The sequence below is a fragment of the Lepisma saccharinum genome, chromosome 4 (assembly GCF_977018435.1).
Source record: "Lepisma saccharinum chromosome 4, izLepSacc3.1, whole genome shotgun sequence".
In the NCBI taxonomy this organism is placed as follows: domain Eukaryota; kingdom Metazoa; phylum Arthropoda; class Insecta; order Zygentoma; family Lepismatidae; genus Lepisma; species Lepisma saccharinum.
Genome location: NC_139232.1, coordinates 103,464,955 through 103,482,968, shown reverse-complemented (window position 1 = coordinate 103,482,968; position 18,014 = coordinate 103,464,955). Strand labels below are relative to the sequence as shown.

Sequence of the window (18,014 nt, the reverse complement as noted above, 5' to 3'; positions counted from 1 at the left end):
TTTTATTTCAATACACAAAGATGACCATAACGTAAGAACACTCCTTGGGTAAAAAATACCCAGATAAATAAATACTTCTCAAGTCCGAATTGTAATTGTTTTAAGGCATGCAATTAGTAATACCTTCATTGATTAATATAATTATATTAATTTATATCACTTGAATTGAATCACACATTTGATAAGACGAGGAAAAAGATAACACGTTGGAATATCAAACTGAAACATATGATCGTGCGTTGGGTGAAATTTACAAAGGCAGAGTTTCTACAGCACTGAGAGCGGAACTAAGGAACTAAGTTACTATTATTTGTAGGCTACCCTAAACAATGGAGTCTATATAAACAATCTCCACATTATATATAAACTGAAAGACAATGTACACTGGCCTCATCAAGTATTTCTTTACCCTCTCCCTCCCGAATCGAGGCTCGGCTAAACGAAAAACCACGGTTAAGGTCTCAAGACAGCCAACACTAATTGACATACGTGGAGGAGCAGTTGGCAGAGCACACTACGTCGCCAAGGACACGGGTTCGATTCCCGGCCACCTGGGAATATGTGTTCTTTAGGAGTGTCCCTTCATCAATATCATCATCATCATCATGAACCCCTCCCTCTAATTCTTAAACATAACTCAGGTATTCTAATGGTTGTTAATATATTCTTGAAAGCAGAAGTTAAGCACGAATGATTTTCCGATTACATGCGCTTCATGACGAAATATTGTAAATAGTTTATCAAGCAATTAACATGCAGACCTCCTCGATGTTGTAGTTGTAATATCGTCGCTTGTAAACGAGGATTTCGGTTTCGATGTGTGGAGGTACATTATGATTCGAGTCTCACTTTAAACTGTAGGTCGAGCCCCGATCAGTCTGTCAGAATAAGGAGTACACTTAAACAGCATTCAAACAAACGATTCTAGCTGCTGTAATTATAAAAATTAATATGCTGTCTAAGGCGCTGTGCTTTGGTCTCCGACTCCGGGACGGCATTGGCTTCGAATCCGCCTGAGTTCAGTCTCTGGGTTCTCGGCCGGTATATAGGAACGGTGGCAACCCACCATCCTGAAGAAATTGGGAAGCTACGAGTGAGTAGTGTAACATAACAATCTCCTCTAAGGGCTGAGGGTTCGATGTGCCGACTCCACGTCACCCCATTACCGGTTGAAGATCTCCACGATTGTGGTAGGTAGACTGGCAAGCGGGAGATACACCGAGGCCCTTCCAGGACTGTAGAGCCGTGGATTATTTTAAAATTTCCAAAATTTTTCTTAATTCGTTTTCCGTTTGATTTGTTTTGAAGATACATTCATGGCTCCAAGGTTCTAACATGGGACCTCTAGCCTCGTAATGCATTATCCTTACCCCTCCAAGGATCGGAAAATATAAATTCGAATTAATTTCATTAGGCGAAATGACTTCCGTCTGAAGAACATCACGTAACTAGTGAGGAAACCGATGCCCAAATTACAAGCAAACGAATGCGGGCGTGTAGAGGATACATTTTTCTACCCAAGTCAATGCACCTCGATCACAAACTTGTAAAATACACCCCCCTCCCCAATTGCAGGTTAAAGCCTTACGTTTTGGTTTAATTGAATTTTCATCTGTGTCATACGATCTCCGGCCAGATGTGAGCTAACTAATAATTTATTTATTCGATAGCAATTCAAGGAAACAATGGTATTTACACTCCCCTGTCAATTACAAAAAAACAGACAAAAGACCTGGTAACATTTTGAATATTTCTTGAAATACACATGTGGGATGTGACTAATATTTCTGAATATATTAAATATGACTGTCCCTCACAAAATATTCGCCCTCATCTATGACTCGACAGACACGCCTCTCTGTCTTTCATATACTACTGACAATACCGATTTAACCTCAAAGATTGCAGTTAATCATTGGTAATCATTATTTTACTTGGGTATATATTTAAAATTTACAATGAGACACAATACTACTATTTCCCTTAAAACAGGCTTCGAGATGCCTTCTGTCTCTCTCCAGACATTTTTGTTATTTAACGTCGCTTCTCTCTGCCACTCTTGCCCAGTCGCATGGTGAAAATGAACGATTGTTGGGTGAGATTTGTGAATGGACACTCCCAATTGGGACGCCTATGTCCAAGCTGAGACTCGAACGCGGAACCTTCGACGACGAGATCGTGAAGAGACAACTAAGGCAGCAAAGTTTTTTGTTACTTTATAGGTCGCTGTTCTATCTCCCATGTTAATCTCGACAAAGCGAAAGGATGAATTGATGAAATGACGATAACAAAAACAATCATGACTGGTCAGTTTTCGAACCTGGGACCTCCTGCTTTGCAATGCATTACGTTCTCCATTTGTTTCCAGATGTCTTGATTTGTCTCTAATTCCCCTACATTAGTTGTAATAAACATATATTTTGTAACAATATCAACATGTCAAATGCTATTTTTGAACTGACACTAACTCCTGTAAGAGATTACACGTGTGAGCGAACGCACACAGACACACAAACACCAGAGACACACATTTGTCACCATCATATAGAAATCCTAACTCAAACAGATACAGATAGATTCATTCCCGTGTTGCATTTGTAAATCCGCGCTTCTTTTACTAGTATGGTGACATCACAGTGAAATGATCCTGTAATTAACTGTAGATAAATCGCAATTAGTAGATCTGCATGAAGTTGTTTTCAGGTAAAAAAAAAATAGTGTTATACTTGATGTATTGTTGCCGGCACGTATGAATAAAATCAGAACACATTCACGGGTGGGCACACGCAAAATGAAATTTATGTATGTGAATATATCTGCAACCGCATCACTAATGTACGTATTTGTATTTTTGGTTACATAGTCACTTTTCTACCACTTCTGGTTAACGCGACAATCAGGATTGATAATAATTAAATGAAATTGACAAAGGGAACTTCACAAAAAAAAATCCATGTGCAGGCTGTGAATCGAAACCGGGCACTTCGGTGTCAAGATCGAAAATCGACTACGTAATGCCTTCGTCTGCCGAAGGGACGTCCATGCTTCTCAGTGAATATCATCAAATCTAAACACGCCCTCCCCCTTCCTCCTGTTGGTTGTGTCGATCGAGTTCATTCAAGGTCTTGTTTGAATCGTGTTCAAGCGATAAGCAGGTGGGCAGTGTGGATTGAAACGAGGCCTCCTCGGACATGTTTTCTTACTAGCCAGGACCGCATTGCGTAGTACAGCATTATCAGATTAGAAATAGGCTACTGTACGAACAGAACTTGCAAGAATTACTAAAGAGGAACTTTTGCATGTCACAAAATTTCATAAAAAAATGCCTAGAATACAATTGGCCACCACTTTGAGCAACTATTGAAACACAGATTAGTACTCGTTATGCAATATATATATATGCATGCTAAAGATTTTTGCGTAAAAATAAGCGGGACGTTACGAGTCGAAAATGCCGGCATCCGCGACATGCCGCGCAGCCTGCAGTCAAAATGAACTCACTGATGCGTGTTTTTCTCTCGCAGGGATGCTGACCACCCTACATTGTGGATAGATTTGTTTACAGCTTCCATTGGGCATATCAATACAGAGGAATATCTTCAGAAGGTATGAAGTTTTTCTGTTTCTATTTCTTTTAAATTAATGATAGATTCTCTCCATTTGTTGATTGTCATTGAACTCTTCCCTACCCAGATAGCACAGTAAGCTCTCTTCAATTTTCAAACAAGCTTTTCATGTAAAGCAAACAAGGTTTCTGTAAGCTTACAACAGGCTTGAATCAAGCCAACTAGTTACGACGTGTCAAGCAAACTTGTTACTGAAAGCTACATGCTTGAAACAAGTTTGCATCATGTTAATATCAAGCTTGCCGTATTCAACTGGCTTTGACAAGCTAAAGCAAGCTACATCAAGGATTCCAAATGCTTTCGTGCTATCTGGGTATCTTCGTTGTTTTGCTTTCAAAGCATTAGGTGTACGGTAAGCGCCATAAATGATTCTAGTTTACTTTATAGTTAAGAAGAAGCATGTTGTAAGCATGGTGGCATAACATTTCAGGATTATACGTATACTTCACCTGCAGAATGATCGGCAAAGTTGATGGTAAGGGATTAGTATACGTTTGTTTTAAGCCAATTTTTGCACACATAGGCTAATCGAGACAGGACCTACAGTTTAAAGTGGAAACCGAACCACTACGTGCCTTCACAAACCCTCTATTACAATGCGTTACCACTAGGCAGTTGAAGAGACCCCATTGGTGGCAAGGAAGTCTCGACGTGATACGTTGATGACATAAGCATAAATGGAGTAATAATATCCTTTCTTCCCATAAACCATTTAAAATTAACGGTACAGCAAAATCTGCCATAGAGCATAAACTATACTTTCAGTTATTCAGTTTGTCGAGTTATTGTTGATTCTGATGTGCAATATTATGGTTAAAGTCAATGCCGGATCTACAAATCTTGCCCCCCCCCTCGCAAAATATTATCATAGTTCCCCTCTACTTACGTACCTTTACTTGTCTGCGGGATCCCATCCACTATGAGGTTTTGCGGCTTGTAGATCCGGCAATGGTTACAGTCCTCACTCGAACGCCATTTCGTTATCTTTGACACAGCTCAACAGAAAACCGTCCGGATGGGTATCTGGTTTCGAGCCACCACGTGTTTCTTTTTCTAAAAGGTATGTAAAATTACATTTAATATTTCTTTCCGATCGAAACGCTGTTACCTTGTAATGATCGTGTGCAGTGTTCGATCCCCTTGGAGGCACATTACATTCTTTCGGATCCCACTTCAGTCCTGATTAGTCTCTCTAAGCATAAAATGACGTAGTACAAATTTGAATTAGAACAGAGAGAAAGAAATCACTTGTGGTTGCTCGAAATTAATTGCTCCTGAATCAGTGATGACGGGGGAGGTGGTGGGGGATAAAAAATTCCCCACTTCCGAGAAATTTTCAATAATGTAGCAGAGCATTCGGACAGTAACTAAGATATTTGGCAACCATGTTCAACTTTTCTTTCATCCACTTTAATTGAACGTAGAACGTACTTTTTGCGACTTTTTCGTCATACACGACTTATAACTAAAAGTCAATAGAAAGAATACATTTTAATATAGTTCGTTTTGCTAACTAGGAATATGTAATAAAATTCTATTTCAACGAAACTCAATTATATGAACGTGCACGGATGGTTTAATGTGAATTTCAATTGTCGTAGCGAATCTCAACTTCTCTCAGATATTTCAACGATTATCCAATCAACAATTTGCTGTGGAATGGTCTGACGTGCTTGTGCAATCGTATCGAAATTTAAACTTAATTTAATTACATGTCAGAAGTAAGGAGAATTTTGGATTCAAAACTGTCCTGAATCATGGTAAATATAGGGACTTGAATCACAGTGAGACTAGTGGCTCACAGTAGGAACGTTTTCATTCCACCCAAAATCAGAGCAAATCATATTATAATAAGTATCTTTGATATTTCTATTATTGGGGTTGCCCAGCCTAAATCAGGGTTATCTTGTGTATAATAGATATGTTCCAGTTCCTAATTAGACCTTCCTTTGTCTGCAGGCGAAGAAATTTTACGACGATCACAAAGGAGAATTTGGTTCTGAAGAAGAAGAGATTGTCGAACGGCTGTCAAGAGACAAGGTGAGGGTTCAATGGACAGAAGAGAACGTCGGTGTAATAAAGGAAGCCTTGGGAGAAATTAACAGGGAATTCGAGAACGAAAACTTATAAGTTCTTTCCTACCAATTCTTGCATATTATTCTGATCAAAGTGACATAACAATTAAAGTCAACAGCATTCAAGATATTTATCTATTGTTCACGTATTTATATTGTAGTATAATCTTTCACAGAGTACCGACTATTGTCATTAATTGTATCATTATATCAACTGGTACATAATACAAGCACAGTTTGCATGCATCAGTGTTTTTATTGTATTCGTATGTACTTGACCATTTGGATTTCATTTTATATTTTAGTATTAGTCTCTCCCTCTGTGGGCAGCCTTGGTCTCTCTCTCTCCCGTTTTACAGTACGTTTGGCAACATGCTGTGTATCCGACGTTCATTTGTTTCGTCTCTCCCTGAACTTTCGGTGCCTTGTGACTCGAAAATGCCCGATGTCAGTCGAAGAGAAATTAACTGATCCTTGATTTGTTGTTTCCCAGCCGCCGGTGGGAATTGCGAGCTGTAAAGTCGATGACTCATAAGTGTTCCACCCATAGACAAATAACCAGTTTCACCCACGCCTATTCGTGCGTGAGCACGCGTCAAGAAGGTTCATTCCTCGGGGCTTAGCTGACGTGAGTGCAGCAATACCGTGAAGCGCCGAGAACGGGTAAAAAGGTAAAGTGCTCACCTTTGCTTAGCACCACGCCATGCAGGCATATAGGGGGTGTGGGGTTAACGTCCCACACATTCTTGATCCGGTCGTGAGTGGGGTTGATATGATCAGCATCTCGCCCCTGACCGGCCTGGGTTCGAACCCGGGACCTTTAGTATGGTAGTCAGACGCGTTACCGACTTGAGCCAGCGCGGATGAGAACGGGGCAAGTGAGTAATATGACAAGAACTTAGAACAGTGTTAGTGCTTTTCTTTGTCAAAAAATAAAAAGAGAAATATGATTCTAGAAGAAACCATACTGATACATTTTGAGTCAGGTTTGCAAAACCCAGTGAAATGGACGTTCATGAATTTATATGTGGAGAGTTTATCCTTAACATCGACGAAATTCGGCAATACAGATACCGACAAATGGAAGATGTGTTTATTTGAAACTAGTGCGACTGCGAACAGTGACGAAATTGCTTGAAGAATTCCACGGTGAAATGAACCATCTACGATAATGGGACGATTGCGAATGTGACATTTAGCAATGCAGGTAGGGTAGTGATATTAATTCGTATATCATTTACCAGTGGAAGTTCATAATATGTAAGTGTGTGAAAAACTATGTGAATACGGCACTGTAGATGTTCCCGATGAAACGTGGAGCACAAAATTCCGATACCCAGTGCACAGTGGCGTACGGTTGATAAAAATATCCTTGAAAAAGCCTATTCAAATCTTTTTTTGGCTGTCAATTATTATAAAGCTTAGTTGATCAATTCTGGTCAGACCTCTACGTGTGAGTGGCTCGAATGATCATTCGAGATCTACCTGTCAACGGCGAAATTTACTGTATTGCATGTGCGAACACTGGCAAATAGAACTTACAGTGATGCCGTTGTGAACAAACTGATCAGTGACGGGAATGTAGGAAACAGCAAGCACATCACAACTGCAACCAACCGAACAGAAGAAGGAGCAGCAACCCATCTACTAGAGTCACAACGACATGGAACACGAACAACAAGAATGGACAATAGAGATAGAAACCAAAAACACGATAACCAAAATTCATGAAGACAACTATGTACCACCACCACAGTTAGTGAAGAGAAGCAGAAAAACAACATCCCTCACCCTCACCCCCTTGCGCTGGAAGCCGACACACCCACCAATCCCCAAAATGAGAAAAGGGAATCTGAAGAAGACAGTAACTTGTTGTCAAACTACGAAAGCGACACCAGCAAGAAAGTAAAGGTAAGTCAAAGTTGGTTTAAAACAAAACCGAAACATAAATTAGAGGAATGGCAAATTCAGTAGCTAAACGACGTTCCACCATAAAAATGGAAAACTACTACCAGAATAGTGCTTCAAAATTCAGTCTAACTCCTCAGGAAGTCGTCACAGTGTTAACCAACACCGGTGGTACATGAAAACGTCGACCAGTGTAACAAATAATTATGGGGAATATAAACAACATAAAGTGTATACTAGTTCTAATTTGGTTAGTTCTAGTGTTAAATAGGATAATAGAGACGCAAGTTATACGGGTGGCAAACATAAATATTAAAAAAACATGCAAAGTGAAACTAGGTCTCTCCGTAGATTTCTTCAAAACTCAAGTAATGACGTTGCACCACTGCATGCAGTGCTTAAAAAGTACTTAGATTGCCATCACATATATATCGAGTATAATAATTACACTCCCAGTAGCACAGGAAACACAGCAATTTTAATACGTAAAGGATTAGCCTTCACCAAAGTTAAAAATGACGCTAACGGAACAATATGGTCCTTGTCTATAGTTAACGTCTATGGTCCTTCAGGATCACGATACCGAAGAGAGAGGCGTAATTTTTATGTGCAAGACGTACCGCAATGCATCGCAGGGAGTGCCGGCTCATTGTACACTCGTGAGCGAAAAAACCGCCCACCATCGAAAATTTCAAAGTCCAAATTTGCACGATGTGACAACAAGGCGGAACAGTGTAGCAAACCTCACATGCGAGAAAGTAGCATCGCCAGTACGTCGATGTCTTGGTGATGCTACAAAACATATGTAATTGATGTATTTATTTATTTCTGACGAATAATTGCAAATAATTAAACAATTGATAAATTTCGCAACACGTTCTTTGCTCCTGTTTCATTCCTCAACATTGCTGTTGCTGCAGATATCTTCTGAAACTCTGTGAATATGTGAAAGATGATTCGTATGTTGGTTCCAAAAAATGATAAAATATATTATTTTCAACTTGATATACATTACTTGCTAAATTTTTGCATAAAATGAATATTGAAAAAAAAATACACAAACATGCGCGCACACAAACAAGCACCCATAAAACACACATATAGCCAGAAATGAACACAATATCAATGGGGTGTTTGGTCACATAAACAAAACGCGTGTTGATCTTAATTACGTGTCTTACCGTGTCGACAATGAAACTGCAAATGGTGCGAGTTCTTCACAGTTTGTAACACTGTCGATCATCGTGGCAGTCTTTCCGACTCAGTTTTTGGCTTGTAGGAGCAGGTTAAATTCCTACAGGCTACAACAATCATACGTAACGACATAAAAAGTATCATGGCCACAAAACCAAACTGTAATGTATTGGGGAAATATGTCAACAGATCTCTCGCGAAATGCAAAGTTGCAAGAAGTGGCTGTCAGTGGCGTCGCGTGCGGTTCACAAGCGGGTGTTTACAATATTTTGTTTTATATACTGATTGGAGATTTAATACTCTCCCTTGTAACTTCATCTTCAATATTGAACAAGTAAGAATAACAGTTCAACTTATTTTCAACGATTTCCCCACAAAATCATGCTATATCTGAAGTAATACAATACTTTTTTATTCAATTAACACCCTTTTAATTACGTTATTTACAATTAGTAAGGCTAGTGCAAACTAATTAGTATAACATGCAATCTAAGGTATGTACAACGCAAGATTATCATACTTCGCAATATACTTTGTATTACACGGACCATATGTTAACCAACCACATTCATTCAGCATTGAAAGCACGTGCATCGTTAGCGGGACAGAGAGGAGGGCGCGTCCAATGCAGAAAAAAAATGTATATATAAGATATTTGGGTATTGTACAGGATGTCTCATCACCGATGAATCAACCATCAAATTTTCCGTTCTTCCTAAAATAATGTATCAATGGGAAAACGACGTTTTTCCAAAAGACTCAAAACTTCTCTCCTCGTCCCGCCCACAATAACTAGGTTGTGATGCTGTGATTGATGTATCAGTCAATGTGACATTGCTTGTATTACTTCTTTCCTAGTGTTTCGTATTTTCCCTCCTAGCCATGGTTCAGAGAGGGCCTCCCTGATGGCGCAGTGGTAACGTCTTCGCCTTGTAATCAAGGGGTCCCTGGTTCGATACCCGGTGGAGGCACAAGTGGTTCGGATCCCACTTTAAACTGTAGGTCCAGTCCCGATTAGCCTTACTGTGCATAAAGTGGACTTAAAGCAACAAATCAATCAATCAAACATATTTACCAACCTTGATCTCATACATTGCACGAGACGAATCGTTCCAATTCAGATGCAGTCTCTTTTCAAGCGAGTCGCATGTGCAAATGGTAACAAACGGCCAGGACGTGTCTTGTGTTTGTCCATGAATGGCCGCCTCCAAACAATAAACAAGGAAAACAAAATTGCGCGTTCACAACGTTGCATCCACATAACCAATTGTACTTCGTGTACAAGTAATTTTTTGAATGTTCTTTTAATAACGCATTTTGAAGTACTTACCTCTTGTACAATGTAGAGGTCCAGCTGGTGAGGGCCCATCCTTTTTACTTGAGTTCGTTCTGCTTCGCTCAATCGCGAAAATGACTTTTCTTTCAAACAACTAACAGTATTCACAAAACACAACACTACACCACACACACACGCACGTCTGAAATCCAGTGCACATAATTTCACCCAACCGCTTGTCAATAGATATCTTGCTCTCGACATGACACTAACCGCCCTTTACCCGTTGCCGCCAAAGAGCATAGGCTTTTTTTGTTGCCCCGAAAAACTAACTGTACTTGATCTTTCCGAAACAAACGTGCCCCCTTACAGATCTTCCACAGCAGCAGTGTTGCCAACAATGGAAAAAGAAGTTGCTAAATCTTCAACATGCGCTAACTAAAAATCGCTGAATCAAATTTGCTGGTGAAAAATGCAAAATGTATTTTAAAAAAAAATGCTGTGGGGAACAACTTACACGAGGTTTATTCAAAGTATGTGCGTTTATATGCACATTAAAAATGCATTTAATTTCCATTGTGATATTTTAAATGCATATATTATTTCAACCTTCTAACTTCAAAAAAGAAAATATATATATGTAGCAAAAATACAGCTCTAGTTTTCTGAAAGTTATATTTTGTTCTTTACAATAAGCATATTCTAATAACGTAGAGAATAGTAAAAAGGATTTACTAATATCAATTGATAACTTTTTTCGGTACCAACTATTTAGGCCATAGGACCCCATACTATTCTGAGTATAGTTACCAGAGTAATGAGCGTTGAATTGATGTAAATGTAGTCGGCACTTTCCTTTGCAATTTAAGTTGGTGAGAGTTATTTCTTTGGCATGAAAAACGTCGATTACTAAATGAAAGTTGCACAGTCTGAATTGCCCTTAGACGCACATGCGCAAATCATATAAACTTTGAAAGATATTATGTAACTCCTGCAGACTAGTTTCTAAAGAAAAGTTCACTATTCCGTGAATTTTAGCACCCACTGGAATTTAAAATCCGGCAGGTTTAGCGACTTCTCACTAAAGATTGCAACTATGTAGCGCCGATCTTTCCGAGTCCTCCTAGATATGCCTTGTATATGCTGCACCCTGGTGCAGAATGTAAGAAGTATTGCAGCTTGGATCAGGGTTCGCACCACAATGTTCGCACAGCGCAGTGAACATTTTCGGGCTTCAGTGGCCAACCAAGCCCCTTAGCTGCCAGTTCACAACACACAACACAGCCATTGTGTTCATCGCAACCGTGGAACACAATGGGAGTCAATGTTACCAACTATCTAGAAAAGTTATCAGACGTGAAAGACGTCGTGTCAGTAAATTGTGTGTGTGTGTGTATACTCGAACATCAAAAAAGTAGTATTTCGAAGAAATATATGTGTGTGCATTTAATATGTACATACAAGAGTGTTCACGTGCTCATACGAACATTATCACGCCTGGTGGCTGTACGAAACGTGCCATGCGGCATCTGTAGAACGAGACCGGATGAGCATATTGAGTGGAGAGAGTGAGTGAAGGAGAAGACAGGAAGTTAGAGTATTTGGTTAAGGCGTTGTATTATAAACTCATATTGACATTTTGATCCCATGGTCGAGTCTCCACTCTGCCAATTCTTTTTTTTTCTTTCCTTTTTTTCCGGAATATGGTAGAATTAAATAATATATGATTATTAAAATTGCCCTAATGTTTTACCTATCGTTTCAAACCATTTGAAAATAACTTTCCCAAGCACGACATTTTTTGGAACTAACATACGAATCATCTTTCACTTATTCACAGAGTTTCAGACCATATCTGCAGCAATAGCAATGTTGAGGAATGAAGCAGGAGCAAAGAATGTGTTGTGAAATTTATCATTTGATTAATTATTTGCAATTATTCGACAGAAATAAATAAATACATGAATTACATATGTTTTGTAGCATCACCAAGACTTCGACGTACTGGCGATGCTACTTTCTCGCATGTTAGGCTTGTCGTCACATCGTGCAGATTTGGACTTTGAAATTTTCAAGGGTGGACGTTTTTTTTTCGCTCACGGGTGTACCTTGCAGGGGACTTCAATTGTATGCTCTTTGATTCAGATCAAACACCGGTACAACTTTTCACTAGCTTTTAAATACTTAGTCCAAAAATTAAAAGTCAACGATGTGCGTGAAGAGAAACAAGGAAATGCACGAAGGTATACATACGTTATCGCAAATACTGCTTCACGACTAGATAGGGGTTACATTTCCCACGTGTTGAAAGAAACAATTATATATCTTAGACTTTTACCTACAATCTTCAGTGATCATCAGTCTTTGATTACCAATATGAGATCACCAGTACCATTATTAAGAATTGGGAGGGGCTCTTGGAAGATTAACACAACGCAATGAACAGATTAAGCAGTTAGAATACGTTTCGAACAGCACTAGGCAAAATGGATCGAACGGCCGTTATACGAAAAAAACGTCCACCGGTGGTGGCACGAAGTTTTCAAAACGAATTTAAAGGTTTTGTCAACAATATTCTTGGGATAAACTACAAGCTATACTACGTAGTTTTTGTAAACTACTTTTGACCCACTCACTAAGGTCTCTCATAATGTTAAAGCCTTGTCTACCAAGACAAAGTAAACTGTCCTAGCCCCATCCCCAATTTTGGCCTCTGATCATCAGCTAACGTGACTAAGATAGCATCAGCAACAGAAAACATACCATTGTAACTTCCTGTTTGCTTGACGATACCTCCTTGGTCATTCTACATAGTACAATGCAATGGAGCACATTTAAAAATAATATCACTATCAACAGAGGCAGGGGATATGAATATAGAAGCTACGTCGTAAGAACATGTTAACAGTATATCAATTGACGACCTTTGTGTGGGTTTTTCACATTGTAGCAATGACGAGACTGGAAAGCGAGGGGGGTGTTAAGTATGCTAGGAATAGTTAAAGATGGGTCTATAAAAAGGCCCCTCTGCTACTAAGTAATCCTGCAGTCTGATTGATCTGGTTCGGCCTATCAACATTGATTACAGAGCAGGAGAGTTGAGGGAAGATATAAGTAAGTTGGACACGATTTTTCTTGATCAGATCTAAATCCTCAAAGCTGAAACTTAGGTCGCAATTGCAGATTTATATAAATCTTTAATCTGAACGCGATGTTCAATATGCTGCAATACTTGCTATTTTGCTATAAGCACTTAACTTCTGTAGATCCTCTCTGTGTACGATTAATCTCTATTATATACCTAGGTAATTATGTAAAGGCTATCTTCGACCTGGGTCTGAAACACACACACACATTTATTTATAACTAAATTATTTTCAAGAGCCGAGGAAACTTGGTAAATCTTCAATGAATATTATATCGTACATAATAAATACATGATAGCATCTATAGCGTGGGAAATTCTTTCGCATTACAGGTATTTCAATGTAATAGAGGGGCTTTATAATTTGATTAGAGATAAGAGGACGGTATTTCGAAACCAACACAATGCAATTTCCTGCTCATTCTCGTAACCTACTCCATATTCGTGACTTGGAGTCATAAACTTATTTTAGCAAGCCACAAATTTGTTCCGATGCAAACACTCACATAAAGTACTTTTATTCACCCTACTACGGTTTGGTGAATGCATAATTTGTGGATATTTGTCACGAAATTCGTTTAGTTAAAATTGAAATGTTTCAAGACTTAAATAAGTAAACAAACCAACAACGTCATAAGGTAAGTTTGAACTGCGTTTGCAGATGCATTATTTGGCTGCTAACACACATTCGAATTTCAGATGGAAAATCAGTATAATTTATGCTGTAACAAGATAATATATATAATTATTTTCCTTTTTAGATTTAATCAGATTTGAGGCTTTGTGGTTTCTAACACTGCGTAAGGACATTCTGTATTGATTGCTGGTTCCTCTAAACAGGCGAACTAATTGCTATGATTTATATTTATTTCAATTGAATCCTAATTTTGGTGTTTCAGTCCATATTTTTTCTGGAACATTACAAAACGTATCTTCAAGTAAAAGCACTTACAAGATGTACCGATAAATAAAACGTTGTGTAAGACCACCTACAAAAAGATAAGAGAACTATATTCCGTGTCGCAGGCCTTTCCAGAGCCAGTGCAACGAGTTCATTGCCCATGTAGAAACTGATATATCTAGTTTCGAGTTTCGGCATTATTATTATTATTATTATTTTGACAATGTACTCCGCATTAATGTAGTTCGTAAATTGTCCTCATGATGATAACACTAAAAATTACATTTCCACATGGATTCAAAAACACGTAACCACTCGTTCCTAAGGACAGAGCTACGTGGGAATTGTTCAGAGAAAACGTTTGTTTGACATAACCAAACCATAGTTTCTAATGATCTAATATTTGTTTAAATAGGCAACAATCACATTATTGTTCACCAGAACTAATTTATTTTAGTAATGGTGTATATTTGTTCACAGCTGAATAATAATATGGTCAAATCTACTAGATTTTACAAAAGGGCAGCCATACCTTGTGTTTATACTCACTAAGAAGCCAAACCCAACAGGAATAGGCAAATAAGGGCCGGAGACGGATAAATACTGTTGGAAAGCTTATGTTTCTTTTAACATATTCCTTTTAAACAGTAGCGGCTTTTGCCTATTCGCACGTGCACACCCAAATAAATCTGTAATGCAAAACATTATTATTATACTTATTTATTGAACTCTATCTCCTTTGTAACATCAAGTGTTCCCACGCCGCTCCACCAAGAGAGATGGTGGAGAAGCCTGCGATTAGTGATATCAATCCGCGTCGACTGAGCCGCGCTTGGGACTTGAACGCAATGTTATTCTCGCTCCCTATGACGCTGTTCAAGCAGTCGCGTAGAGGACGCTGATTGGGTCTTTTAGCTTGATCGCCGTGCGTGGGGTGGTTGCATCATTATGGAAAGCCGTGAACGTGCGAGCAAATGTAGTGTTCCCAACCCATAATATTAGAGATCGTGTGACAGAGTCGAGCCAACCCATACATCATTTCAAATTCAGGGATTCTTTTTTTTTTAACGGGAAATTTCGATGGCATTTTGTCCCTCCGAATTGTGTCCCGTGCATGATAGGGGAAGACAAAGGGGAAGGTGATGAGGACAACAGAAAGGGAGACGGGTGTTTTAAACATTACTGATATTGCCTTTGCTTAGTGCATCTTGGCCAAAATAAAGGGTGTCTGTGGCGCAGTAGCCGAATTATCAACCCACGCGAAGGGAGTGTACATCAATCAGCCAGCTGTTAAGAATTGTGTGTTTCTGTTACTGAGTTGCAAAATTGTTTAGCGCTGTCTAAAATCTCGTACCTCTTTCAGTGTAAACTGCTTGATTTCTTGATGAGTAGGGAAACACTACACAGCGAGAAGAGAGACTTAATATTTAACGTTGTTGAATTTTTGAAGGGAAGTTAGCTACATACCCTGTAGCAACTGCAGCAATATATGTATACGGCGGAAGGGAAGGAAGTGTAATAACTACAGACCAATTACGCTTTTGAATGTCGCATACAAAATCTCTGCAATTCTTCTACAAAATAGAATCTCCGAAATTACAGAAAACAAATTGGGCGAATATCAAATGGGATTTAGACCAAATAGATCTACAGTTGACAATATATTCATACTGCGACAAATATATGAAAAATGTTATGAATATAATATCGAATTGCATAACATATTTATCGATTTTATGCAAGCATTTGACTCAGTAAATAGAAATATAATTCCTACATGTCTAAAGAAAATTAATGTTCCAAACAAACTAATAAGATTAATAAAGATGACATTACAAAACACTACAGCAGTAGTAAAAGGAAACAATGATTTTAGTCAGAAATTTGCAATAAATAGAGGAGTAAAACAAGGAGACCCATTATCAGCAATTTTATTTAGCATAGTCATGGATGAAATAATTCAGAAGTTGGAAATCAGAGGAAACATTTCAACAAGATTAAGACAGGTCGGTGCATATGCAGACGACATAGTAATTATTACAAGAACTAAGCAATCAATGGTGGACTCACTAGTGAAACTAAAGCAACAGGCAATGAAATATGGATTAATAGTGAACGAAAAAAAGACAAAATATATGAGGTGTACAAGAAGAAAAATCCAACAACAAAAAGAGGATATAGATACAATGCACATAGAGCAGGTACAGTCATTTAAATATATCGGGTCAATAGTAAATGGAAACAATGAAATCGAAGAAGAAATTAAAGAAAGGATTGCAGCTGGAAACAGAGCATTTTATGCGAATAAGATGATATTCCAATCCAAACTAGTTACCAGAAAAATAAAATTAAAGCTGTATAAATCCATAATAAGACCTGTGGTGACATATGGCTGTGAAACCTGGGTGCTGAAAGAAGATAAAACTCGAAAACTAATGATATTTGAAAGAAAGATATTAAGGAAAATATATGGCCCAACGAGACAATCTAATAATATATGGCGAATAAAAACAAACGAAGTGCTTGAAATATTAATAAAGAGTAAGAATATAAGAAGATTTATCAAATCACAAAGATTGAGCTGGTTGGGTCACATTGAAAGAATGCCTGAAGAAAGAATTGTGAAACAAATTTACAATTGGAGACCTGTTGCTACAAGATCACAAGGAAGGCCCAAAACCAGATGGATAGACGATGTCAGAAATGACATAAGAAAATTGAAGATACAGAACTGGAAGAAATGTGTGTTGAGTAGAGAAGAGTGGAAGGATGTAATTGAGCAGGCCAAAGCCCATAAAGAGCTGTAGCGCCTTATAAGAAGAAAGAAAGGAAGGGAAGGAAACATTCTGAAGTACGAAGAAGGGCAGTGTGAACTGAGTGAGTACTGTAATTTTCTTAAAGATTTATTATTCTCTTGATTTCGCTTGATTTGGTTGGTTCGATCAGTCTGTCATTAGATAAAGAACAGCTAGATAGATTACAATTGATTTCCTCCATGAGGTAGTTGGATCGTTTTATTTGGTGTACGCCAATGTTATTTTTCTCCTTGTTCATTAATATCAGCGCAGCGGAGGAGGAAGTTTTTATGAAATATATTTTGCAAATCGACAATAGTATTGATATTATAGATCGGTATTTCTATGTATTGAGTTATTTTGTCAGATTATTGAATGTTGAATTACATATTGCACAAAAACATTGCTCTTCTCGTGATTGGCTGGATAATTTCCGAAATATATATGAAATTTGTAAAAAATCCGTTTTAAAAAATCATGAAATATAACTCTATCATATCCTCGTTTTCAGTGAAAGTTTATCAAAACTTGGGTTGCCAATATATTAAGCATCAATATGTGCTCAATAACGGGTGTGAGTATTTGACAGGGGTAGTTACAACACTTCTGGACGCGTGAATAAAATGCACACCAATAGAGGCAGGCCACGAGCCGCCACTGCCTGACACCAATTCAACGAAGTAGGTTGTAGGTGAGTCCACGTTGCACCGTGAAACCAACTACACGCACGAGTGCAGAGAGAGTCAAAAAGTGCAGCGAAATAGATGGAGCTTCTATTCATCAGCTGTCGTGACTAAGATAAAATCTGCAACAGGGGAAAACATACCATTCTAACTTCCTGTTTGCTTTACGATATATCCTTGGTCATTCCACGGTGACGCACAAACAGAAATAATAATAATAATAAGAAAATAAAGTTCATTATCAACAGCGGTAGGGGATATGAATACTATAAAAGTTACCTGGTAAAAAAAAAATGTTGGCATTCAATATTATTGACGACCCTTGTGAGGATCTATCACAATGAGATGATGATGAGATTGGAAAGGGGGAGGGGTGTTTAAGAACGATAGGAAAAGCTAAGGATAGGATTA

General features: G+C 38.3%; 1 long non-coding RNA gene across 1 annotated transcript; it reads left to right on the top strand.

Annotated features, from left to right (window-relative positions):
- Positions 1-3,530: 3,530 nt before the first annotated feature.
- On the top strand, positions 3,531-5,947 carry LOC145987294 (uncharacterized). Its single transcript, XR_014441647.1, has 2 exons — positions 3,531-3,606; positions 5,586-5,947. It is a non-coding gene; the product is annotated as an uncharacterized LOC145987294 (long non-coding RNA).
- The last annotated feature ends 12,067 nt before the right edge of the window (positions 5,948-18,014 follow it).